We start from the raw sequence: 25,993 nt of genomic DNA on the forward strand, positions 1-25,993 counted from the left end.
CCATCAGAATTGTAAGTAAGATCTGTATGAGGTACTGATGGATCAATAGCAGTAGCATCTTTTATCACTGTAGTTAGACTTGTTATAACTCCAATGATAGAGTCCTTAGGAACAATAGTAGTAGGAATGCATGGTATTATAGGTTTAGGACCTTGTCTAGAGAGGGCGTCAGCCTTGCCATTTTTTGTACCAGGCCTGTAGGTAATGATGTAATGGAAACGAGAGAAGTAAAGACTCCAGCGTAATTGTCTGGAGGATAGAGTTCGATTAGACTGAAGATATTGCAGATTTTTGTGGTCAGTATATATGACAGTTGGTTGTGTTGCACCCTCAAGCAAATGCCTCCAGTGATCGAAGGAACACTTTATTGCAAGTAATTCTTTCTCGCCAACTGGATAATTTAACTCTGCTGGTTGCATCAATCTAGAGAAGAATGCGACCGGATGTAAGGGTTCTTTGAATGATTTCCTTTGAGAGAGGATTGCCCCTATTGCGAACTCAGAAGCGTCAACTTCCAGGATAAATTGCTTTTCTAAATCCGGGTATTGGAGAATGGGTGCTGTAGTGAATTTATTTTTTAAAAGGTCAAATACCTGTTGAGTATGGCTTGTCCACCTGAAAGGATGATTCAATTTGGTGAGTTCAGTAAGAGGTTTGGTAATAGCAGCAAATCCAGGAATGAATTTCCTATAATAATTTGAGAAGCCAAGGAAACGTTGAACATCTTTCTTACATTGAGGAGTCGGCCAATTATGAATGGCCTGAACCTTGTCATCTTGCATCTTGATTCCTTCAGGAGAGATGTTATACCCCAGAAAAGAGATATTATTTGATTCAAATATACATTTTTCTAGTTTAGCGTATAGGTTATTTTTTCGTAACCTAGTGAGAACTTCTCTAACATGCATTCTATGTTGATCTAAATTTTGTGAGTAAACTAGAATATCGTCCAAATAGACAACAACATATACATCCAAAATATCTCTGAAAAGATCATTGATTAAGCATTGGAATGTTGCTGGGGCATTGCACAGACCGAATGGCATCACTGTATATTCGAATAGCCCATATCTAGTCCGAAAAGCAGTGAGCCATTCGTCGCCAGCTCTCATTCGTATAAGATTATAGGCACCTCGAAGATCCAATTTAGTGAAAATTGAGGCCCCCCTTAATCTTTCAATTAATTCAGGGATTAAAGGTAGGGGGTACCTGTTTTTCCTGGTACGCCTGTTCAATTCCCTGTAATCAATGATTGGTCTTAACGTGCCATCTTTATTGGTAACAAAAAATATGCCTGCACCTGCAGGAGAGGTACTAGGTCTTATAAAACCTTTTCGGAGGTTCTCATCGATATAATTTTTAAGGTGTTCTAGTTCTGGTTTAGAAAGGGGGTAGATATGTCCATAGGGAATTGAAACTCCTGGGAGTAAATCAATAGGACAATCGTAATCCCTATGAGGGGGCAAACATTCAGCTTCTTTTTTATTAAAAACATCTGAGAAGTCTGCATATTGTTTGGGTAAAATATTATCCTCAACCTGTAGCATAATTAAATCTGATGATGTCTCACCATTTTGAGTGAGATGAGGAAAAGATAAACTGAGGTCATTCCAGTTTATAGTTGGTTTGTGTTTACAAAACCAATTTATACCAAGGATTACATTAAACATTGGTGAAGATATGACATCAAAAGTGAGTGTTTCTGTGATGTGTGTGCAAGATAATACCTGTAATGGTGTAGTTTGGTGTGTGACAGGACCTGATTTTAAAAAAGAGCCATCAATGACCTTCACAGAGACTGGAGTTTTCTTAGAGACTAGAGGTATTTTATTCTGTTTCACAAAAGAAAAATCAACAAAATTTCTACATGAGCCGGTGTCCAGGATAGCTTCAGTTGTTATCCTGATTTGATCCCACTGTAAAATAATAGGGATAGTTAAATATGATGGTTTAATGGTTTTCATTAACAGGGATTCAGAGATGTTAGGCAACCTACCCTTCTTATTCCTAGCCAGAACTGGGCAGTCCTTTACTTCATGTGTAGGGCAGGCACAATACATGCACAAACTATGCAACTTCCTCCTAGTCTTTTCCTGAGAGGAGAGGGGACCCTTTATGAAGCCTATGTCCATAGGTTGTGGTGATTCCTTAGTTTGATAAACAGGTGTGGAGAGAAAGCTTTTTGTACCGCTAGCCTTTTCAGAGCGGCGTTCCCTAAGCCGTCTATCTATGTTAATAGTGAGAGAAAAGAAATCTTCCAATGAATCTGGAATACCTGTGCGTGAAAGCTCATCCTTTATATCCTCAGATAATCCTAAACGATATTGAGTTTTAAGGGAGACCTCATTCCATCCCGAATCACGGGCAGAAATTTTAAATTGTGTGATGTAAGACTCCACTGGGTTCTTTCTTTGTTTTAAAGATCTAAGTAAGTTTTCAGCTGTGACCTGTTTGAAAGGGTCATCATATAATGCTGACATTTGATCAAAGAATTCATCTAGAGATCCCAGTATTGCATCATCATTTTCAAAAAAAGAGTCAGCCCAAGCCCTAGGTTCCCCCCTCAAATATGATATCACAGTGAGCACTCTTGATCTTTCTGTGGGATAAGTACGTGGCTTTAATTGAAAAAGCAACAAACAGGAGTTTTTAAACTCTCTGAATCTTGAACGGTCACCAGAGAATTTTTCTGGGGGGGAGACCATAGGTTCAGGGATAGAATCTGCACTTGCAGGTTTAGGTGCCAGAGTCTCTCTTAAGCAGGCCTTCAAAGCCTGATTTTCCACTTGTAATTCATGGAAAGAACCTGATAAAGCTTCTAATCTGTCTGACAAGACTTGAACTTTATCACTTAAAAGATCTTGTTCCATAATTGCTGTTGAAAGTATATGTTTAGTATAGGATAATTCTGTGTACACAAACACTAAATCCTTTCTTCCTTATGGCTGGTTAATTCTGTAATAGTCTGTATTTGTAGCAATTTGAACAAGCATTTAATTTTGTTTTATAAATAAGAACCAACAATTTCCTCAAAAGTAGGTTTGTAACATAAAAGAAGCTTGATGAATTCGTTGTCAGTGCTTCATATAATGTATTACTATTTGCCCAATAAGTGACAGTTTATTAACTTCATAAACTGTATTACTTTCAGGGCATTTGATAATGCAAACAGTTCAAATTAAGCAGTAACGTAAAATATAGTATTCCTTAATTAGGCAGGTAAAGTTCATCAAAATAAGTAAGGATAACGATTAATAATAAAATAATTAGGTCTGACCTGAGAACACAGGAATTGTTACTTGTCCGTTTGTTATGAACAGCAGCGTGGTACTCAGAGGGAGAGCGGTTGCGGCTGCAGCTGATGACGTCACCGCTACTTGCTGTGCTGTGTATGAAGCTGCTTGAATCCTGTTACCTTGTAAATGCTTCAGGGTTTGATGTCGAGTTAGTTTGATTTCCTTATAGTATGAAATATCTTCCAGTGTTGAATTGAGTAGAAGAGCTGCTAGATGTAGGAATGAAAAATAAGAGATGTTATCAGTAACTCTTCAAATAAGAATTTATGAGGCTGTTGGAGAGTGAGGAAAACTCTCAGTGTAACGCTTGTGCTGTGAATCCTTTCTCAATTAACCAGCAATGAATGCTGGGGGGAAGTGCTTGATATAGGAGGCTCTTAAAGGGACAGATCATTAGCAAGCAGTAACCCTGACACATTGTCATTTGTATTTGATGATTATACAATTCTTTTGTTTTTAATGGTCCCTTTTTCCCTGATTTGATGTCTTACCTTTGTTCACAATGGTTCCCCTTGCACTTCCTTTAGAATGTAGGTTCACAAGCTCGAGCAGTACAGCTGAAATATTGGGCTGCTTATAGAGCACCTCCCTTTAATACATTTCTGGATGTGGCGCAGATTGCAGACCCAACTAATAGTAGAATAAGCAGATGTTAAGGGGGATTTGGACAAACGTATTAAGCAATTCATTAGAAAGCGGGCTACTTATCTTACCTATCTCCATGAGTCTTTGAGAAATAGGACTCCATTTTATGCCCTGATGTTTCAGGCTCGCTTAGAGAAAGCACGAAAGGCTAGTTAAGTAGCAGAGGTCTTAAGACCTCTCTGCGACACTTTAGGTGGCGGATTGCAATCATCCTGATCGTATCAGATGGAGATGATTGACAGCCCCTATTTGTGTGTTATTGGTCATGTGCAAGCTGGGGGTAGCATTGCACAATCAGTTAAATGCAGCCGGCGTGGGCAGACAAGCTTCATGACAGCGAACCTCGTCTGCTTGCTGAATAATAAATAGAGCCTATAGAGTGTTACACCCATTTAGGAATAGTAAGATTATGCTGATGGAAAATCAACATGGTGGCTGTGTGTCACTACCGGCAATCCTATTGAAACGCAAGATGGGAGGGTGCCTAGCAAAACATTGTAATGGCTGGTGGGAACTCCTGGATGAAAGAGGAGGGTCACATATCTGTAGGCTAGGGATTGAGTCCTTTTTTTGACTTAACGTTAGCCCATTCACCGTTGGTTCTTTTGCTCAGGTTCTTCTTTATCGTATTTTGGAGGGAACTTTTAAATTTTATTAGATTGTTTTTTGTTATTTTTGTTATGTTTTATTTGTTTAGTTTAGTTTTCTTAATTTAATTTTTGTTAATTTAATTTGTCTTAATATAATGGAAAAATATAAAGGCAGTAGGGTTGTATTGTGTTATAAACAGTTGGGAGAAACAACTGTTAAGTGTAGTCAGTCCACGGGTCATCCATTACTTATGGGATTATATCTCCTCCCTAACAGGAAGTGCAAGAGGATCACCCAAGCAGAGCTGCTATATAGCTCCTCCCCTCTACGTCATACCCAGTCATTCTCTTGCACCTAACTAATAGATAGGACGTGTGAGAGGACTGTGGTGTGTTAAACTTAGTTTTTATTTCTTCAATCAAAAATTTGTTATTTTAAACGGCACCGGAGTGTGTTGTTTCTTCTCAGGCAGAATTAGAAGAAGAATCTACCTGAGTTTGTCTATGATCTTAGCGGTCGTAACTAAGATCCACTTGCTGTTCTCGGCCATTCTGAGGAGTGAGGTAACTTCAGAACAGGGGATAGCAGGCAGGGCCCACCTGCAAGGAGGTATGTGCAGTAAATTATTTTCTAAGGAATGGAATTGACTGAGGAAATACTGCTAATACCGATGTAATGTAAGTGCAGCCTTAAATGCAGTAGTAGCGACTGGTATCAGGCTGATATGTATGTATGTATACTCTGAGGTATTTCTGGGGAATGGAATTTCACTAAGAAAATACTGTCTATATTAAAGTAATATTTTAGCCTGCACTGCAGTGAAAGCGACTAGCAGCAGGCTTATTAATAACACTTCATAATTTTCATTTTTAAAACGTTTACTGGCATGTTAATCGTTTTTTCTGAGGTACTTGGTGATAAAACTTTATGGGCATGATTTTTACCACATGGCTGTCGTTTGTTTCTGAATAAAAACAGTTTACTGAGCTTCCCCACTGTTGTAATATGAGTGGGAGGGGCCTATTTTAGCGCTTTATTGCGCAGTAAAAATTTAGTCACAGTCTTCCTATTTCTTCCTCCATGATCCAGGACGTCTCTACAGAGCCCAGGGGTCTCCAAAACTAGTTTTGAGGGAGGTAATCACTCACAGCAGACCTGTGACAGTGTGTTTTGACTGTGATAAAAACGTTAATTATTAAATTGTTATCCGTTTTTGGGTATTAAGGGGTTAATCATCCATTTGCTGGTGGGTGCAATCCTTTGCTAACTAAATACATTTACTGTGAAAAATTGGTTGCTATAACTATTTTTGTTTCATTGTTATTTCAACTGTGACAGCTTTTTGTGCTTCTTAAAGGCACAGTAGCGTCTTTTATATTGCTTGTAAATATATTTAGAAAAGTATTTCCAAGCTTGCTAGTTCTCATTGCTAGTCTGTTTAAACATGTCTGACACAGATGAATCTCTTTGTTCACTATGTTTAAAGGCCAATGTGGAGCCCAATAGAAATTTGTGTACTAATTGCATTGATGTTACTTTAAATAAAAGTCAATCTTTACATGTAAAGAAATTATCACCAGACAACGAGGGGGAAGTTATGCCGACTAACTCTCCTCACGTGTCAGTACCTTCGCCTCCCGCTCAGGAGGTGCGTGATATTGTGGCGCCAAGTACATCAGGGCGGCCCATACAAATCACTTTGCAAGACATGGCTAATGTTATGACTGAAGTACTATCTAAATTGCCAGAATTTAGGGGTAAACGCGATCACTCTGGGGTAAGAACAGAGTGTGCGCTGATAATAATAGAGCCATGTCTGATACTGCGTCACAATTTGCAGAACATGAGGACGGAGAGCTTCATTCTGTGGGTGACGGATCTGATCCAAGTAAACTGGACTCAGACATTTCAAATTTTAAATTTAAGCTTGAGAACCTCCGTGTTTTACTAGGGGAGGTATTAGCGGCTCTGATTGATTGTAACACGGTTGCAATTCCAGAGAAAGTATGTAGGCTGGATAAATATTTTGTGGTACCGGCGTGTACTGACGTTTTTCCTATACCTAAAAGGCTTACAGAAATTGTTAACAAGGAGTGGGATAGACCCGGTGTGCCTTTTTCACCCCCTCCTATATTTAGAAAAATGTTTCCAATAGGCGCCACCACACGGGACTTATGGCAGACGGTCCCTAAGGTGGAGGGAGCAGTTTCTACTCTGGCTAAGCGCACCACTATCCCGGTGGAGGATAGCTGTGCTTTTTCAGATCCAATGGATAAAAAGTTAGAGGGTTACCTTAAGAAAATGTTTGTTCAACAAGGTTTTATATTACAACCCCTTGCATGCATTGCGCCTGTCACGGCTGCGGCGGCATTCTGGTTTGAGTCTCTGGAAGAGACCCTTAGCACAGCTCCATTGGATGAGATTATAAACAAGCTTAAAGTCCTTAAGCTAGCTAATTCATTTATTTCTGATGCCGTAGTACACTTAACCAAACTTACGGCTAAGAACTCCGGATTCGCCATTCAAGCGCGTAGAGCGCTGTGGCTTAAATCCTGGTCAGCTGATGTGACTTCTAAATCTAAATTGCTTAATATTCCTTTCAAAGGGCAGACATTATTCGGGCCCGGTTTGAAAGAAATTATCGCTGACATTACTGGAGGTAAGGGCCATGCCCTGCCTCAAGACAGGGCCAAACCAAGGGCTAAACAGTCTAATTTTCGTGCCTTTCGTAACTTCAAGGCAGGAGCAGCATCAACTTCCTCCGCTCCAAGACAGGAAGGAACTGTTGCTCGCTACAGACAGGGCTGGAAACCTAACCAGTCCTGGAACAAGGGCAAGCAGGCCAGAAAACCTGCTGCTGCCCCTAAGACAGCATGAAGTGAGGGCCCCCGATCCGGAAACGGATCTAGTGGGGGGCAGACTTTCTCTCTTCGCCCAGGCTTGGGCAAGAGATGTCCAGGATCCCTGGGCGTTGGAGATCATATCTCAGGGATATCTTCTGGACTTCAAAGCTTCTACTCCACAAGGGAGATTTCATCTTTCAAGGTTATCAGCAAACCAGATAAAGAGGGAGTGATCCACCCAGTTCCGCGGTCGGAACACGGACAAGGGTTCTATTCAAATCTGTTTGTGGTTCCCAAAAAAGAGGGAACCTTCAGACCAATCTTGGACTTAAAGATCCTAAACAAATTGCTAAGAGTTCCATCGTTCAAAATGGAAACTATTCGAACCATCTTACCCATGATCCAAGAGGGTCAGTACATGACCACAGTGGATTTAAAGGATGCCTACCTTCACATACCGATTCACAAAGATCATTACCGGTATCTAAGGTTTGCCTTCCTAAACAGGCATTACCAGTTTGTAGCTCTTCCCTTCGGGTTAGCTACGGCTCCAAGAATCTTTACAAAGGTTCTGGGCTCTCTTCTGGCGGTACTAAGACCGCGAGGCATAGCGGTAGCTCCGTACCTAGACGACATTCTGATACAAGCGTCAAGTTTCCAAACTGCCAAGTCTCATACAGAGTTAGTTCTGGCATTTCTAAGGTCGCATGGGTGGAAGGTGAACATAGAAAAGAGTTCTCTATTGCCACTCACAAGAGTTCCCTTCTTAGGGACTCTTATAGATTCTGTAGAAATGAAAATTTACCTGACGGAGGACAGGTTATCAAAACTTCTAAATGCTTGCCGTGTCCTTCATTCCATTCAACACCCGTCAGTGGCTCAGTGCATGGAGGTAATCGGCTTAATGGTAGCGGCAATGGACATAGTACCTTTTGCGCGCCTGCATCTCAGACCGCTGCAATTGTGCATGCTAAGTCAGTGGAATGGGGATTACTCAGATTTGTCCCCTCTGCTAAATCTGGATCAAGAGACCAGAGATTTTCATCTATGGTGGCTTTCTCGGCCACATCTGTCCAAGGGGATGCCCTTCCGCAGGCCAGATTGGACGGTTGTAACAACAGACGCCAGCCTTCTAGGTTGGGGCGCTGTCTGGAATTCCCTGAAGGCTCAGGGATCATGGACTCAGGAGGAGAGACTCCTTCCAATAAACATTCTGGAATTAAGAGCAGTTTTCAATGCTCTTCTGGCTTGGCCTCAGTTAGCAACTCTGAGGTTCATCAGGTTTCAGTCGGACAACATCACGACTGTGGCTTACATCAACCATCAGGGAGGGACAAGGAGTTCCCTAGCGATGATGGAAGTCTCAAAGATAATTCGCTGGGCAGAGTCTCACTCTTGCCACCTGTCAGCGATCCACATCCCAGGCGTGGAGAACTGGGAGGCGGATTTTCTAAGTCGCCAGACTTTTCATCCGGGGGAGTGGGAACTTCATCCGGAGGTCTTTGCCCAACTGCTTCATCATTGGGGCAAACCAGATCTGGATCTCATGGCGTCTCGCCAGAATGCCAAGCTTCCCTGTTACGGGTCCAGGGACCCGGGAGCGGTACTGATAGATGCTCTGACAGCACCTTGGGTCTTCAACATGGCTTATATGTTTCCACCTTTCCCGATGCTTCCTCGTTTGATTGCCAGGATCAAACAGGAGAGAGCATCGATGATTCTAATAGCGCCTGCGTGGCCACGCAGGACCTGGTATGCAGATCTAGTTGACATGTCGTCCTGTCCACCATGGTCTCTGCCTCTGAGACAGGACCTTCTGATTCAGGGTCCTTTCAAACATCCAAATCTAATTTCTCTGAGGCTGACTGCATGGAGATTGAACGCTTGATTCTATCAAAGCGGGGATTCTCGGAGTCAGTAATTGATACCTTAATACAGGCTAGGAAACCTGTTACCAGGAAAATTTACCATAAAATATGGCGTAAATACTTATATTGGTGCGAATCCAAGAGTTACTCATGGAGTAAAGTTAGGATTCCTAGGATATTGTCTTTTCTACAAGAAGGTTTAGAAAAGGGTTTATCTGCTAGTTCGTTAAAGGGACAGATCTCAGCTCTGTCTATCCTTTTACACAAACGTCTGGCAGAAGTTCCAGACGTTCAGGCTTTTTGTCAGGCTTTGGCTAGGATTAAGCCTGTGTTTAAGACTGTTGCTCCGCCGTGGAGCTTAAACTTAGTTCTTAACGTTCTGCAAGGTGTTCCGTTTGAACCCCTTCATTCCATTGATATCAAGCTGTTATCTTGGAAAGTTCTGTTTTTAATGGCTATTTCCTCGGCTCGAAGAGTCTCTGAGTTATCGGCCTTACATTGTGATTCTCCTTATCTGATTTTTCATTCAGACAAGGTAGTTCTGCGTACTAAACCTGGGTTCTTACCTAAGGTAGTCACTAACAAGAATATCAATCAAGAGATTGTTGTTCCATCATTGTGTCCTAACCCTTCTTCAAAGAAGGAACGACTTCTGCACAATCTGGACGTCGTCCGTGCCCTGAAATTTTATTTGCAGGCAACTAAAGATTTTCGTCAAACTTCTTCCCTGTTTGTCGTTTATTCTGGACAGAGGAGAGGTCAAAAAGCTTCGGCTACCTCTCTCTCTTTTTGGCTTCGTAGCATAATACGTTTAGCCTATGAGACTGCTGGACAGCAGCCTCCTGAAAGGATTACGGCTCATTCTACTAGAGCTGTGGCTTCCACTTGGGCCTTTAAGAATGAGGCCTCTGTTGAACAGATTTGCAAGGCTGCAACTTGGTCTTCACTTCACACTTTTTCAAAATTTTACAAATTTGACACTTTTGCTTCTTCGGGGGCTGTTTTTGGGAGAAAGGTTCTACAGGCAGTGGTTCCTTCCGTGTAAAGATCCTGCCTGTCCCTCCCGTCATCCGTGTACTTTTAGCTTTGGTATTGGTATCCCATAAGTAATGGATGACCCGTGGACTGACTACACTTAACAGGAGAAAATATAATTTATGCTTACCTGATAAATTCATTTCTCCTGTAGTGTAGTCAGTCCACGGCCCGCCCTGTTTTTTACGGCAGGTCTAAATTTTAAATTAAACTCCAGTCACCACTGCACCCTATAGTTTTCTCCTTTCTCGTTTGGTTTCGGTCGAATGACTGGGTATGACGTAGAGGGGAGGAGCTATATACTCGTAGAGGGGAGGAGCTATATAATATTATATATTTACAAGCAATATAAAAGACGCTACTGTGCCTTTAAGAAGCACAAAAAGCTGTCACAGTTGAAATAACAATGAAACAAAAATAGTTATAGCAACCAATTTTTCACAGTAAATGTATTTAGTTAGCAAAGGATTGCACCCACCAGCAAATGGATGATTAACCCCTTAATACCCAAAAACGGATAACAATTTAATAATTAACGTTTTTATCACAGTCAAAACACACTGTCACAGGTCTGCTGTGAGTGATTACCTCCCTCAAAACTAGTTTTGGAGACCCCTGGGCTCTGTAGAGACGTCCTGGATCATGGAGGAAGAAATAGGAAGACTGTGACTAAATTTTTACTGCGCAATAAAGCGCTAAAATAGGCCCCTCCCACTCATATTACAACAGTGGGGAAGCTCAGTAAACTGTTTTTATTCAGAAACAAACGACAGCCATGTGGTAAAAATCATGCCCATAAAGTTTTATCACCAAGTACCTCAGAAAAAACGATTAACATGCCAGTAAACGTTTTAAAAATGAAAATTATGAAGTGTTATTAATAAGCCTGCTGCTAGTCGCTTTCACTGCAGTGCAGGCTAAAATATTACTTTAATATAGACAGTATTTTCTTAGTGAAATTCCATTCCCCAGAAATACCTCAGAGTATACATACATACATATCAGCCTGATACCAGTCGCTACTACTGCATTTAAGGCTGCACTTACATTACATCGGTATTAGCAGTATTTCCTCAGTCAATTCCATTCCTTAGAAAATAATTTACTGCACATACCTCCTTGCAGGTGGGCCCTGCCTGCTATCCCCTGTTCTGAAGTTACCTCACTCCTCAGAATGGCCGAGAACAGCAAGTGGATCTTAGTTACGACCGCTAAGATCATAGACAAACTCAGGTAGATTCTTCTTCTAATTCTGCCTGAGAAGAAACAACACACTCCGGTGCCGTTTAAAATAACAAATTTTTGATTGAAGAAATAAAAACTAAGTTTAACACACCACAGTCCTCTCACACGTCCTATCTATTAGTTAGGTGCAAGAGAATGACTGGGTATGACGTAGAGGGGAGGAGCTATATAGCAGCTCTGCTTGGGTGATCCTCTTGCACTTCCTGTTAGGGAGGAGATATAATCCCATAAGTAATGGATGACCCGTGGACTGACTACACTACAGGAGAAATGAATTTATCAGGTAAGCATAAATTATATTTTTGCTCAAAAGTCCTGCATATGGTTCAAACCTGGAATGATGCAAAGAATGGTGATCATTTTCTGATTTAGGGCCAGATTATAAGTGGATCGCATATTATATCGGTTTAGCGAAATTGATATTTGCTTTCCACTTTGTAATGCCAGCGCACGCAAATGAATGGCAGCATGGTGCTTACTAGAGTGCGATTCTATAGGCTTCAATGGGAGCATCGTTAGACAAGGCATGAGAACTAGCGCAGCCAAGAGGGTAATTCGCGCAGCAATGGGCAGCAAATACAAATATATATGCATCTATACATTTATATGTATGTGTTAATATGTGTATATACACATAGTAATAACATAAAGATATATGTATATAAGCATATACATATATATTTACTGGGCACACACAGTCCCCATAAACCACAAGGCAATTTTTAATTCTTTATTTTCTTTGAACACCACACACCCGCCACATTTAAAAAAAAATGAAAGATGCTATTATTATTTTATTGTTTTTAATCATAGAAACAAAAACTAAAGTTTGGGGCCAATTTGGGCACTTTTTTAAATAAAGCAGAGATCTGACTTCTGGTTAATTTTCGGAGCGCTAATTGTTGCCGCAAGCTCACGGTAGCAATAACCAGCAACTTTTAATGGCTGGTTATTTGATTTTATTAAATTGTAATATTTAATAATGTGTTTTATTGTGTATGTACTGTAAATATTTTATATTCTTATGTTCTTCACATAGGGGAAAGTGTTCTATGTATTTTTAAATAGATATTCCTGTATATATCTGTATATACTGTGGAAAGGCCACTGCAAATACGGTCAGGCAACTGTGTTTGAATGTAACTTTTCATTAATAAAAGTAAAAGTCTTTTCCCAGAGTCAAGGTATACTTCACCTTTAAATGAAAAATGCTTTTCAGCAACAGAAAATACAAAACAAAAAGGCCTACTCCTGTTAGGAGACAGACTAACAGAAGTTCCCCTAACTACTATTATTGGTCCAGCTACTCTGGCCCCAGTGATAAACAAACATGCACAGCCTTTACAAAAGAAAACAGTTTTCTCACCAGACCTTTAACTTCCTTGTGGACAGGTCCTTTACATTTCTCCTCATGCACCCTCCCTGTGCAGTCTGATACGGAGACCTCTCCCTGCTTTTTCAGAGCTATTATATAGCCCTGGGCCTAATTAACAAGGAACAGGTCTACTAGCTAACAGAAAAACATAACCACTTAAAGGGACAGCTTTTAAATCATACATTCAGGGGCCTATTTATGAAAGGCCTGCCGGACACGATTCGATCAGCGGATTATGTCCGACAGACCTCGCTGAATGCGGAGAACAATACGCTCTCCACATTCAGCATTGCACCAGCAGCTCTTGTGAACTGCTGGTGCAACGCCGCCAATCAGCCGCTAGCAAGGGGTGTCAATCAACCCGATTGTATTGGATCGGGTTGAATTGCGGCAATGTCTGTCCGCCTCCTCAGAACAGGCGGACAGGTTATGGAGCAGCGGTCTTTAGATCGCTGCTCCATAACTTGTATTTCTGGCGAGTCTGAAGGCTCGCCAGAAACACAGGCCCTCAAGCTCCATACGAAACTTGATAAATGGGCCCCATAGAGTTTAAAACAATTATTATTTTTAAATGTAGCCCAATTTTAAACAATATTTCGTTAGCATGTAAAAAGACTTACTATGTTTGTTTCTGTTGTTCAAAAATGTCCACCTGCCCCTCCTCTATTTTGTCACAAGTGTGTTCTCGCATTCACTTTTCTATTCTACACGCTCCCGGCGTTTGCGCATGCGTAATGTGCCGATTTTCGTCAAGGGGGTAATTTTGAAACCAGAACAGAAAGTAACCGCTCAGTACACAGCGGTTTCATATGTGAGATATGCATGTGCAAACGCTGGGAGCTCGTAGAATAGAAAAGTGAATGTTGAAAATTGGGCTACATTTAAAAATACTAATTGTTTTAAACTCCATATGTATGATTTATAAGCTGTTTTGGGTTGACTGTCCCTTTAACAACCGGGACAGATTGTTCTTTGTAACCTCTGACTGATATACACATAGTCCTGTACCCTGTCACAATACCTATATATATATATATATATATATATATATATATATATATATATATACATAAATAAATATATATTTTACAAAAACTATGTCAGCTATATAAAGAAATATCTATAAAAAATAAATAGAACATTTTCTTCTATGTGAAGAACATTAGAATGTAAAATATTCATAACTATCTTCAGTTTATCGCTGTAGGTTGAGCACAGTGTCGGGTTAGCGCACAAGAGATAAGTGTTAATTTTTTTCTTCCAGTTTGCGCTCTCCATTAAAGTCTATTGGTTGCGATATCTAAATGTTCTCAAGTTAGCTTGTGTCCGCTTTCTTTTACGTGCAAACATTTTACTTTCTAATAAGGTATACCAAAGCGCCAACTATACGAAGGCTGGGTCTGGGTCAGCATAGATTGTGTAATAAGTAAAAGATGAAACTAGCAAGTCCGTCCTTTATATAGAATATGTCTTGTTTCCGCTTTTTATTCTCTTAGATTAGCAAGCATATGTAAAAATTGGCATCTAGAAATGACATCTAAAAATGACACCTTAACATATACGCTAAAATGGCTTTATTATGACAGATAAGGGAATGTTTTAACAACATTCCAACTACTATCCAATGAAATAGAGCCTATTATACACACCCCTGCCCCATCCAATAGAAACCAAGCCCCTACTGAGATTATACCCAATAGAAACAGCTGAAAAACGGCTTGGAGATGACAGTAAACTCTCTTTCTGATCAGATCATGATGACAAATAGGGCTAATACAGAAATGTCTACAGCCACACTGCCTTGAATGCACCTGATCCCGTCTGATCTTGGAAGTTAAGCAGGGCCAGGCCTGGTCAGTACCTGGATGGGAGACCGCCTGGGAACACCAGGTGCGGTAGGAACATTTTTTAAATAATAGGTATGAAGTCATAACTAAAAAGGCTGGGTCTGTATATATATTTTTCCAAATCTGGAACACTGTATTCTAACATAGGAATTTTTGTATTTTCTCTGAATAAAAATGATCAGATGCAGATAGAGCTTGACAAAATAAGGATACCATCTAAATGTATTATAATGGATTTTTTAATCACAAATTTTTAAACTATAAACTGTATATTTTAAACACACATTTAAGGTCAGTAAAACAGGAAGTGCTTAACAAACACTTCCTGTTCCACAATTTTATGGCCAGCAATCAGTCTGGTATAAAAAGATCACTACTAACACCATAAAACCAGTCTTGATAAAGGTCTCTTTGTGACCGAAACGCGTCGACTGGTAAGCATAATTTCATTTTCTATTGATCTAAAAACAATCTACACCATCATATCTTTCTTTTACAGAAGGATCATCCAGGGATTATAACAAAATATTTGCCAAGAAGATAGAATTTTGGGTTGGAAAACGGATAGCAAGTACTGACACTGCTATTCAGTATAAAACACTTGGAAAATCACCATAACCATTGCTGTTAGGATTCACAACACTTTAAGGATTATTGTTTTTTCTTAAAGAGACACACTTCTTATTATAATTTATTGTTGGATTATTTTTTCTATTAAGTTTTCACTGTTGGACTATTTTTTGGACTATTATTTACATTTATATAAGTTACTATTGGAACACACCACAATGTTTTTGTAAATTTTTGTTTTTTCATTTTTCGCAATCTTTGTTCTTAATTCACGTTTTTTGAAGATCAACCTATTTTTTGACCATTAATATCTTTTGTACACTAATTTATGCACACAACTTTTTTGATACACATTCTTTACATTGGTTTATTGCTGTCACAATATTTTTTACTTGACAATGCGTATGTGGTAAACACACAGTTAAAGGTCTTACTCAGAGCCTTACACATTAGTCACTATTGGCAATATTTAGTATTGCATAGAATCGAGAACATTATTGGTTAGATAATATTATATAACTGACTAATACATTTCACCTATTATGTGTATGTGGTAAACACAAAGTTGAATTTTTGTTGTGAGCCTTATACTTAATTTGGAATTTTTTAGGAATATTTTTTAAGAGCATTGTTTGCACAATTTTAAATGCCATATCTGCTATTTAACTATTTGTTTTAACTATTCATTTAGCTATTATTGCTGTACAAATTTGTGTATGTGTATATGGTAAACACAAAGTTGAATTTCTGTTGTGAGCCTTATACTAAATTTGGAATTTTTTATGAATATTTTTAAGAGCAATGTTTGCACCATTTTAAATGCTATATCCGTTACCTAACTATTTGTTTTAACTATTCATTTAGCTATTATTGTTGTATAAATTTGATTGTTTATACATGGATCCATGTTTTTAACTTATTTGTGTACTCAATAAATTGTTTATTGTAATCGTTTGATAATATTGCATTAGGTCCAGACCCAGCCTTCGTATAGTTGGCGCTTTGGTATACCTTATTAGTTTCATCTTTCCATTTTGACAACTAGGTGTCAAATTATCAAAGCCAGAGGTCTTATTTAGTAGGCGCTAGGTGTACTCCACTATCAAACATTTTACTTTCAACTTGTAATACGTACGCTAACCCTCACACATTAAAAGTTTACTCCTGCCGGTGGTTGCTCGCGACCAAAAGTGATTAATTACACGCCTCTTGTAATTTAGCCCAATGTGTTTCATTTCCAGCATAATAAAAACGTAATTATCCTGAATTCACGGCAGGGGATGCTGGTTATGGTTCTGGCTTTCTATTTAGTGAGAAGGATGTTGGCTGTTAGTTTGTACAGTGATCATTTTCTGTTTAGTCAACAATTAAATAACAGAAAATGCAGTTTCTCATCTGACATTTCATTATTGGGCACCAAATATCCTGTTTCTGCAGGAGGCAAATGAGTTTTTAACAATGTTGTCCCTGTAAAGTTAATTGTTACTGGGTCACAATTCATTGTTTCCGTTATTTACATTCAGAAATAGAAGCAGTCTGCCAGGAACGAACAACAGCTCAGTAGCTTGTTCTATGGCCTGGTTACCACCTGGGTGAAGTTTCTTTTAGCCCACTTGTGCTTTTCACAGAGGAGAACTTTCCTGAAGTATATCAGTCTTATCCCACCTAACAAGGTCAGTCCAGCCCCCAAATACCAGGCAGTTCTCCTCTGAACAAGGGAAATTGCAACCCCAGATGATTTTTTGTACAGAGGAGGATTGCCTGGTATTTTGAGCAATAATAAAATTATAAAATGCTCTAACATATTAGAGAAATTAAATCTTAAAATACATAAAGCGTGAAATGGTTAGTGCTGTGTGCACTCTGTTGTGCTAATTAGTGTGCTGTAAATTACAGTAAAGTCGTTATTTTAAGTAACAGGAAAATCAAAATTTTCTTTTGGAAAATAAATATTCTTGAGCTGAGTAAATCTACTTTTTCTGTGAGATTTGAGCTGAATTATACCCTGTACGCCGCTGGTCGTTAAGAGTTTTGTGTCCCGTAATAACCTCCCTCCCTCCTGCAGGCCTCCTAATATAGCACAGTCTCACCGCTGGAGGCGAGAGCCATGCTATCAAAAAAGCAAGCCCCATTGAAAGATCAGCGACATACAAGGTACATTGCTGGTCGTTAGGGGTGAAACGACTATATCATCACGCTTTTCCACTACGTTTTTGGAACTAAGGTCAAACGATACCAGAATGATGGGAAGAGAAGCGTATAGAAAAGGGAGGGAACATCTCATGATACCACATAGCGGAGGCAGTGTTATGGCACGGGCATGTATGGCTGCTATTGGAACTGTGTCACTAGCGTTAGTTGATGATGTGACTGGTAACAGAAGCGGCAGGATGAATTGTGAAGTATAAATGAAACCCAGAACTTGGTAATGCCCGTGAGTTCCAGACTTCAGTCAGTCATTCACTGCAAGGATTTTCAACGAAGTATTAAAGGGACAGTCATATCAAAATTAAACTTTAATGGTTCATATATAGCACACAATTTTAAACAACTGCCCAATTCACTTTCATTATCTAAATGTGCAGAATCTTTTTATATGCAAACTCTTTGAGGCACCAGATGCTACAGAGCATGTACGAGATTCACAGGATAATCCCAATGCACGTTATTGAAATATTAAGTAAAAAATATTTTAAAATATTCATAAAATGAATCAATAGAAAAATGATCAATAGAATATATATATATATATATATATATATATTACAGAATGTATAATAATTTTTAATAAAACGTGAACCTCGATGTGAGTTACGCTTATTTTGAAACTTTTAAAATTGTGTCACTGTCCAAATAATTACGGACCTTTTTGCGCTCGTATTATGAGTTGAAAGTAAACAGTTTTCGCTCACGCACTAACCTGACTAGTGCAAAAATCTGAACTTAGAATATCGCGTGGGCGTTCACGTATTCACCATAGACGTCAACATCCCACTCTTGTGCAAACACGATCACATTTTCTTATTTGAGCTAACCCGACATGAAAATATGAATATTTCAAATTCCAATGTACTTCACAGCAGAATATGTTCTATATATTTAGAAATACATATTTCTATATGTATTTGATGGTATATTGGTAAAATATATATCTATACTTGTATATAAGAGCTAGGAAAGGGAGGGCACTCTCAGGATTTATATACATCATTCTGTTTTGCTGGTGGTGTTGTGTGCGGCTGCAAGTCGCCATTGTGAGTTGTTCATCTGTCTTGATGAAGGCTTCTATGTAAGCCGAAACGTCGACCTATCCTTATGACTTTCTAACGTTGTTGTTATAAACAATAAACTAACTTTGATGTATATAAATCCTAAGAGTGCCCTCCCTTTCCTAGCTCTTATCTACAATCCATTGAGGATTGCACCCAGGTGCTTCATTATTAGTTGAATCTGGAGTGCTGGAACACGTGCTAATTGGATAATATACTTGTATATATATATATATATATATATATATATATATACACATGATTATATATAGGTACAGATATGTATATAGGAATATTTTTTTTATAAATGCTATGTGCAGAACATTTAATAAAACCTTTATTAAATATGAATATTGCATAAATATGCTTTTACATGTTTTCATCTACTTAACTGCAAAGGGTTCCAATATACTTACATACTGTAAATATCTGTATTTGTATTTATGAGTTTATATGTGTTTACATGTCTGTAAATACATATATACACATATAAATACATATGTAACACACATTTACATCTTTAGACGTATATCTTTTTAATATTTGTATTAATGAGCAAAGATTAAATAGCAACATCTCTATATTTGCAGATGATACAAAGTTGTGTAAGGTCATTAGGTTAGAGCAGGATGAACTTGCTTTGGGTAAATGGAATATGAGATTTAATACGGGAATGCAAGGTTCTACAATTTGGAAGTAAAAATAAGCAGGCAATCTATTATTTAAATGGGACTAGACTTAGCCAAACAGATGAGGAAAGGGATTTGGGAGTAGTAATAGATAACAAGCTAAAGATGGATGCACAATGCAGGGCAGAAGCTTCTAAGGCTAATAAGATACTAGCATGTATTAAAAGAGGCATTGATGCAAGAGAGGAAAGCATAATTCTGTCACTATATAAATCCCTGGTAAGACCTCACCTTGAGTATGGAGTGCGGTTCTGGGGACAGATCTCAAAAAAAGACATTGCAGACTTAGAAAAAGTTAGAAAAGGGCCATAAAGCTAATAAGGGGAATGGAGAAATTTAACTAAGATGAGAGGCAAGTCAAACTTGGTCTGTTTTCTCTAGAAAAAAGGAGCTTGAGATGTGACATGATTACTTTATATAAATATATTCAGTGCCCATATACAGAGATGGCAGAAGCTCTGTGTATTCCAAGAAAATTGTTTGTGACAAGAGGACACAATTTAAGGCTGGAGGAAATTGTGGAACTTACTACCAAAGGAGGTAGTGAATGCCAATACCTTATATATATTTAAAAATGGTTTGGATACATTTCTGGCTAGAAACAGAATTCCGGGATATGATTGTCTATGTTAAATGGGTCACCTTTTTAAAAGTGATTAATTTAAGCTCATCTGGAGCTTTTTTGTAAGCATATTAGATTTGTAAAGGGTGAACTTGATAACCTTCAGTCTTTTTTTCAATATAATTTACTATGTTACTATGTTACTATATGTAAGTATCTCAATGTTAAAGCCCTTTGATTGCTTTTTTTTCTAACACCTAAGACCACCTATTTTTAAACCCATATAGCTTTTTTGTGCAATATCTTTTCAATATTTTTATTAGATAGTTTTATTATGTGTGTAACTGTACTTTGTAATGTATTTTTGATGTGTTTTGTGAGATTTTTATATTTTGCGAAGAGTTCTGAAGTTGCGGCAATCATTCTAGCATAAATAGTGATTGTGCTCAAGTGATCACGTTTATTTTTAACTTGTAATACAAGCAGTAAGCCCGACGAGCGCAAACCCTTGTGATAAACCCCAAATCGGGCGGGCGCTAACATTTACACTCCACTCGTAATCTAACCCTATATATTTCTATCTAGCCTTAATTTAGTGATAAAAGTCCCTGTACTTACGTTATATAATTCCTAGCTGCCGCTTATCGTCTTCTCTATGTTGACACACTTGGAAGATGGAGAAATGTCACAATGCGTGAGCACTGTGTTTTTTTACTTTCCTGTATTCCTGCCTTGGGTATCATTTCAATATTGTCATTTCTTTTGGCAATTACAGATACTTCTCACAGAAGTTTTGCGCTTTGAACAGAAGACTCTCTCTGCCGCCTTTGTGACATTAATCTCTTGAGCTGTCATTTACATTCAACGATTTCAGATATTTGACTATTCTCTAAAGATTTTTCTCCATTACATTAACTAAATGTCTCCCTCTTAGTTTGTATGTCAGGACAGCTGGCGTCTTTATCCTTCTTTCTACAGAGAGAGATGGCATAAATATTTGCTGCTGCCCATAAGTTTTTATGCTAATACCAAATGCTGTATATTTGGAACAATCCTGCACGTTATTAATTGCTTTAATTGATTAACATGAGTTTAGCTGCAAGGAGAACAAAGAGGCCGATATGTTATTCTATGCAAATATAAAACAAGATAACACATCCAAGCAAATAATGTTGCACAAGGGAGTCATTAATATAATGAGCAGCGAGTTGGCTATTAATAAATCTTTTGTACCCATGTGCCCTCGGGAACTTTCTTTAATGTAACTTATTAAGGGCTATATTACAAGTGGAGTGCTAAATATCCCTGCTTGCGCACAAGCGATATTAGCGCTCCACTTTGTAATAACAGTGCACGCTTATGTGCGCTGGTATTAAAAATTAAGCGCAGTGAGAATGCGATTTTCCGTTCACATTGCTAGGAAGCATTGCGCTCACAAGAGCTGCTTTCATAGGCTCCAATGGGAGAATCGTTCTGATACGGCACAGAGCCTAAACACAGTGAAGGGGGTAAGTCGCTCACCGATGGGCAGCATTTTATAATATATACTGTATGTATATTATATACTGTACATATAGATGGTATTTATGTGTTTATATGTGTATATACACACATATTAACATGTAAATATATATGTATATAAGCATATACATATATATTTACTGGGAACACACAATTCCCATAGACTGCTATGTAAAGGCACTTTGCGGTGCCATTATTGTTTTTTAGCACCCCACACCCGTCAACTTTAGCCCCAAAATAATGCCTAGCGCAGTTGTTTTTTATTAAAAAAAATCTCTTTTTTTTTTTGTAAAAAACTATAATGCCCTCTATTTTGAGTGCATGTGGGGCACTTTTAGAAAATGAACCAGAAATTTGCCCATTTGCGGGCGAGCAATAATTAAGTGCTCCACTTGTAATCTGGCTCTAAATGTTTGTCCTGTAGCATTTTTTAATTTAATTTTAAGGTTCTTTGTAGTGGCTCTTGCTAAAGGCGATTACAAAGGCTGAAACGTGTATATGCATACCTTTTCCGCTGCCAGTATCAGAGCGCTCTGAGAAGATTATACTGGTGTCTGCATCAGCCAATAGGATTTTTTCTACCTTAATTCTGATTGGCTGATAGAATTCTATCAGCCAATCGGAATCTAAGGGACGCCATCTTGGATGACATCATTTGAAGGAACCATCATTCAGTAAGAAGACTCCGGATGAAGAGGATGCTCCGCGTCGGATGTCTTGAAGATGGACCCGCTCCGCGTCAGATGGATGAAGATAGAAGATGCCGTCTGGATGACCACTTTGCCCGGCTTGGATGAACACTTCTCCCGGCTTCGTTGAGGACTTCGGCCCGGTTGGATGAAGACTTCTGCCGCTTCCTTGAGGATAGATGTCCGGTCCTCAGAACTGTAAGTCGATCTTCAGGGGGTTAGTGTTAGGTTTTTTTAAGGGTGTATTGGTTGGGTTTTATTTTTAGATTAGGGGTTTGGGCCGCAAAAGAGCTAACTGCCCTTTTAAGGGCAATGCCCATCCAAATGCCCTTTTCAGGGCAATGGGGAGCTTAGTTTTTTTAAGTTAGCTTTTTATTTGGGGGATTTGTTGTGTGGGTGGTGGGTTTTACTGTTGGGGGGGTGTTTGTATTTTTTTTTTACAGGTAAAAGAGCTGATTACTTTGGGGCAATGCCCCTCAAAAGGCCCTTTTAAGGGCTATTGATAGTTTAGTTTAGGCTAGTTTTTTTTTATTTTGGGGGGGCTTTTTTTATTTTGATAGGGCTATTAGATTAGGTGTAATTAGTTTAAAGATCTGTAATTTGTTTTTTATTTTCTGTAATTTAGTGGGGGTTTTTGTACTTTAGCTAATTGTATTTAATTTATTTAATTGTATTTAATTTAGTTAATTTATTTAATTGTAGTGTAGTGTTAGGTGTAACTTAGGTTAGGTTTTATTTTACAGGTACTTTTGCATTTATTTTAGCTAGGTAGTTATTAAATAGTTAATAACTATTTACTAACTATTCTACCTAGGTAAAATAAATACAAACTTGCCTGTAAAATAAAAATAAACCCTAAGCTAGATACAATGTAACTATTAGTTATATTGTAGCTAGCTTAGGGTTTATTTTATAGGTAAGTATTTAGTTTTAAATAGGAATAATTTAGTTAATGATAGTAATTTTATTTAGATTTATTTAAATTATATTTAAGTTAGGGGGTGTTAGGGTTAGGGTTAGACTTAGGTTTAGGGGTTAATAAATTTAGAATAGTGGCGGCGACGTTGGGGGCGGCAGATTAGGGGTTAATAAGTGTAGGTAGGTTGCGGCGACATTGGGGCGGCAGATTAGAGGTTAATAAAAATAATGTAGGTGTCAGCGATGTTGGGGGCAGCAGATTAGGGGTTTATAAGTATAATGTAGGTGGCGACGATGTCCGGAGTGGCAGATTAGGGGTTAATAAGTATAATGTAGGTGGCTGCGATGTTAGGGACAGCAGATTAGGGGTTAATAATATTTAACTAGTGTTTGCGAGGCGGGAGTGCGCCGGTTTAGGGGTTTCTATGTTTATTATAGTGGTGGCGATGTCCAGAGCGGCAGATCAGAGGTTAAAAATGTTATTTTAGTGTTTTTGATGCGGGAGGGCCTCGGTTTAGGGATTAATAGGTAGTTTATGGGTGTTAGTATACTTTTTAGCACTTTAGTTATGAGTTTTATGTTACGGCGTTGTACCATAAAACTCTTAACTACTGACTTTAAAATGCATTAGGGATCTTGGAGGTAGAGGGTGTACCGCTAACTTTTTGGCCTCCCAGGACAGACTCGTAATACCGGCGCTATGGAAGTCCCATAGAAAAAAGGGTTTACGAAGTTTACGTAAGTCGTTTTGTGGTAAGGCCAAAGAAGTGTGCGGTGACCCTAAACCTGCAAGACTTGTAATAGCAGCAGTAGTGAAAAAGCAGCGTTAAGACCTGTTAACACTGCTTTTTCAGCCTAACGCACAACTCGTAATCTAGCCGAAAGCATTTTAATTTTAACAGGTAGAACCTTGAAACGTGTTGTCTTTTGTCACATAGTTTGGCCAGTTTGGCCAATTTACTTCTATTATAACATTTTCTTTGTTCACGTTATATTTTGTGTTGAATAGATACTTAGGTAGGCATCTGGAGCACTATTTGACAGGAATAAATGTTGCCATCTAGTGCTCTTGGAAATAGATAACATCATTGCAAAACTGCTGCCATATAGTGTTCCCGAAATTAACTGGCACCAAAGCTTATGTCCCTGCTTTTCAAGAAAAGATACCAAGAGAAAGAAGAAAATTTGATAATAGAAGTAAATTAGAAAGTTGTTTAAAAATCACATGCTCTCTCTGAATTATGAAAGAAAAATTTTGGGTTAGTGGACAAGCTACTTTTAACATCTTTTAAAGATACAATATATGCAAATATCTAGTGATATATACAGAAAAAAATATATACATCCAAAAACAGGGAGTAGAATAATTACAAAATAGCAATATTTAGTATAAGTATATTCAGCAGTTACCTAATGATACATATTTACCAGAAAAGTTACTTTATAAAAATACAGACAAATCCCACTCTTTATTTAAACCTTTTGGATCTAAAGTTCCTAATTCATAAATCCAATAGGATTTCTTTTGCTTAAGCAACAACTCCCTATCCCCACCTCTGCGAGGTTGAATTACATGATCAATTATTTTAAACTTAAGCTGACTTATAGAGTGACCAGTTTTCAAAAAATGACAAGCTAATGGGACTTTATGATTACCTGTATGAATATTACTCTTATGCTCAATTATCCGATCCTTAGCACATCTAGTGGACTCACCAATATACACCCCCCCACATGGGCATTTGATCATATAAATAATAAAAGTGGTTAAATAGGTAAAAAAACGTTTTATATCATATATCTTGCCAGTGTGTGGATGGTAAAAAACTGAACCCTTGGTCATATTGGTGCAACATGAGCAACCTAAGCACGGAAAACATCCTAGGTTCTTAGAGCCAATATACCCAATGTCTTTTGTAATGTTAGACCCTGTGTCTGCTTTAACTAACTTGGTCTGTATATTAGATCCTCTTTTATAGGCGGGTATAGGACATTCTTTAAACTCATGTATGTTCAGATTACAGTTAGTCAATATCCCCCAGCGTTTTCTAATGATTAGAGCTCTGTGCATTATATTCTGTCACAAATATCAGTCTATCATCTTTATCTTTAGCTTTCAAATCTTTAACACTTTTAGGTTTCAATAAATTGTATCTTGGAATAGACTTCTCTTTCTTTATTTCCTAATTAATCAATGCTTCGGGGTAACCTCTCTCCTTGAATCTTGCTCCCATTTCTTCTAGTCCTATATCTACCAAGCTTTCATTAGAGACAATCTTTCTAACTCTTAGCATCTGACTATGAGGGAGACTTTTAATCTGCACTCATGTATTTATTTCTGCAGGAAGCACACTGGCAACACTGCTTCTTCCAATCTGCCCTGTCTTCTAATAGCCCGCGCACAGTAATAGCCCGTGCACAGAAATAGCCCGCGCACAGTAATAGCCTGCGCACAGTAATAACCCGCGCACAGTAATAGCCCGCGCACAGTAATAGCCCGCGCACAGTAATAGCCTGCGCACAGTAATAACCCGCGCACAGTAATAGCCCGCGCACAGTAATAGCCCGCGCACAGTAATAGCCCGTGCACAGTAATAGCCCGCGCAAAGTAATAGCCTGCGCACAGTAATAACCCACACACAGTAATAGCCCGCGCACAGTAATAGCCCGTGCACAGTAATAGCCCGCGCACAGTAATAGCCCGCGCACAGTAATAGCCCGCGCACAGTAATAGCCTGCGCACAGTAATAACCCGCGCACAGTAATAGCCCGCGCACAGTAATAGCCCGCGCACAGTAATAGCCCGTGCACAGTAATAGCCCGTGCACAGTAATAGCCCGTGCACAGTAATAGCCTGCGCACAGTAATAGCCTGCGCACAGTAATAACCCGCGCACAGTAATAGCCCGCGCACAGTAATAGCCCGCGCACAGTAATAGCCCGTGCACAGTAATAGCCCGCGCAAAGTAATAGCCTGCGCACAGTAATAACCCACGCACAGTAATAGCCCGCGCACAGTAATAGCCCGTGC

General features: G+C 38.7%; 1 protein-coding gene and 1 pseudogene across 1 annotated transcript in view; both read left to right on the forward strand.

The window, feature by feature from the left end:
- The window catches only part of LOC128664327 (membrane-associated guanylate kinase, WW and PDZ domain-containing protein 2-like), a 499,810-nt gene that overhangs the window by 323,913 nt on the left and 149,904 nt on the right, over nt 1-25,993 (forward strand). The window lies entirely within an intron of this gene.
- LOC128665405 (uncharacterized) lies at nt 14,682-14,800 on the forward strand (annotated as a pseudogene).

This window comes from Bombina bombina, chromosome 6 (genome assembly GCF_027579735.1).
Source record: "Bombina bombina isolate aBomBom1 chromosome 6, aBomBom1.pri, whole genome shotgun sequence".
Taxonomy (NCBI): Eukaryota; Metazoa; Chordata; class Amphibia; order Anura; family Bombinatoridae; genus Bombina; species Bombina bombina.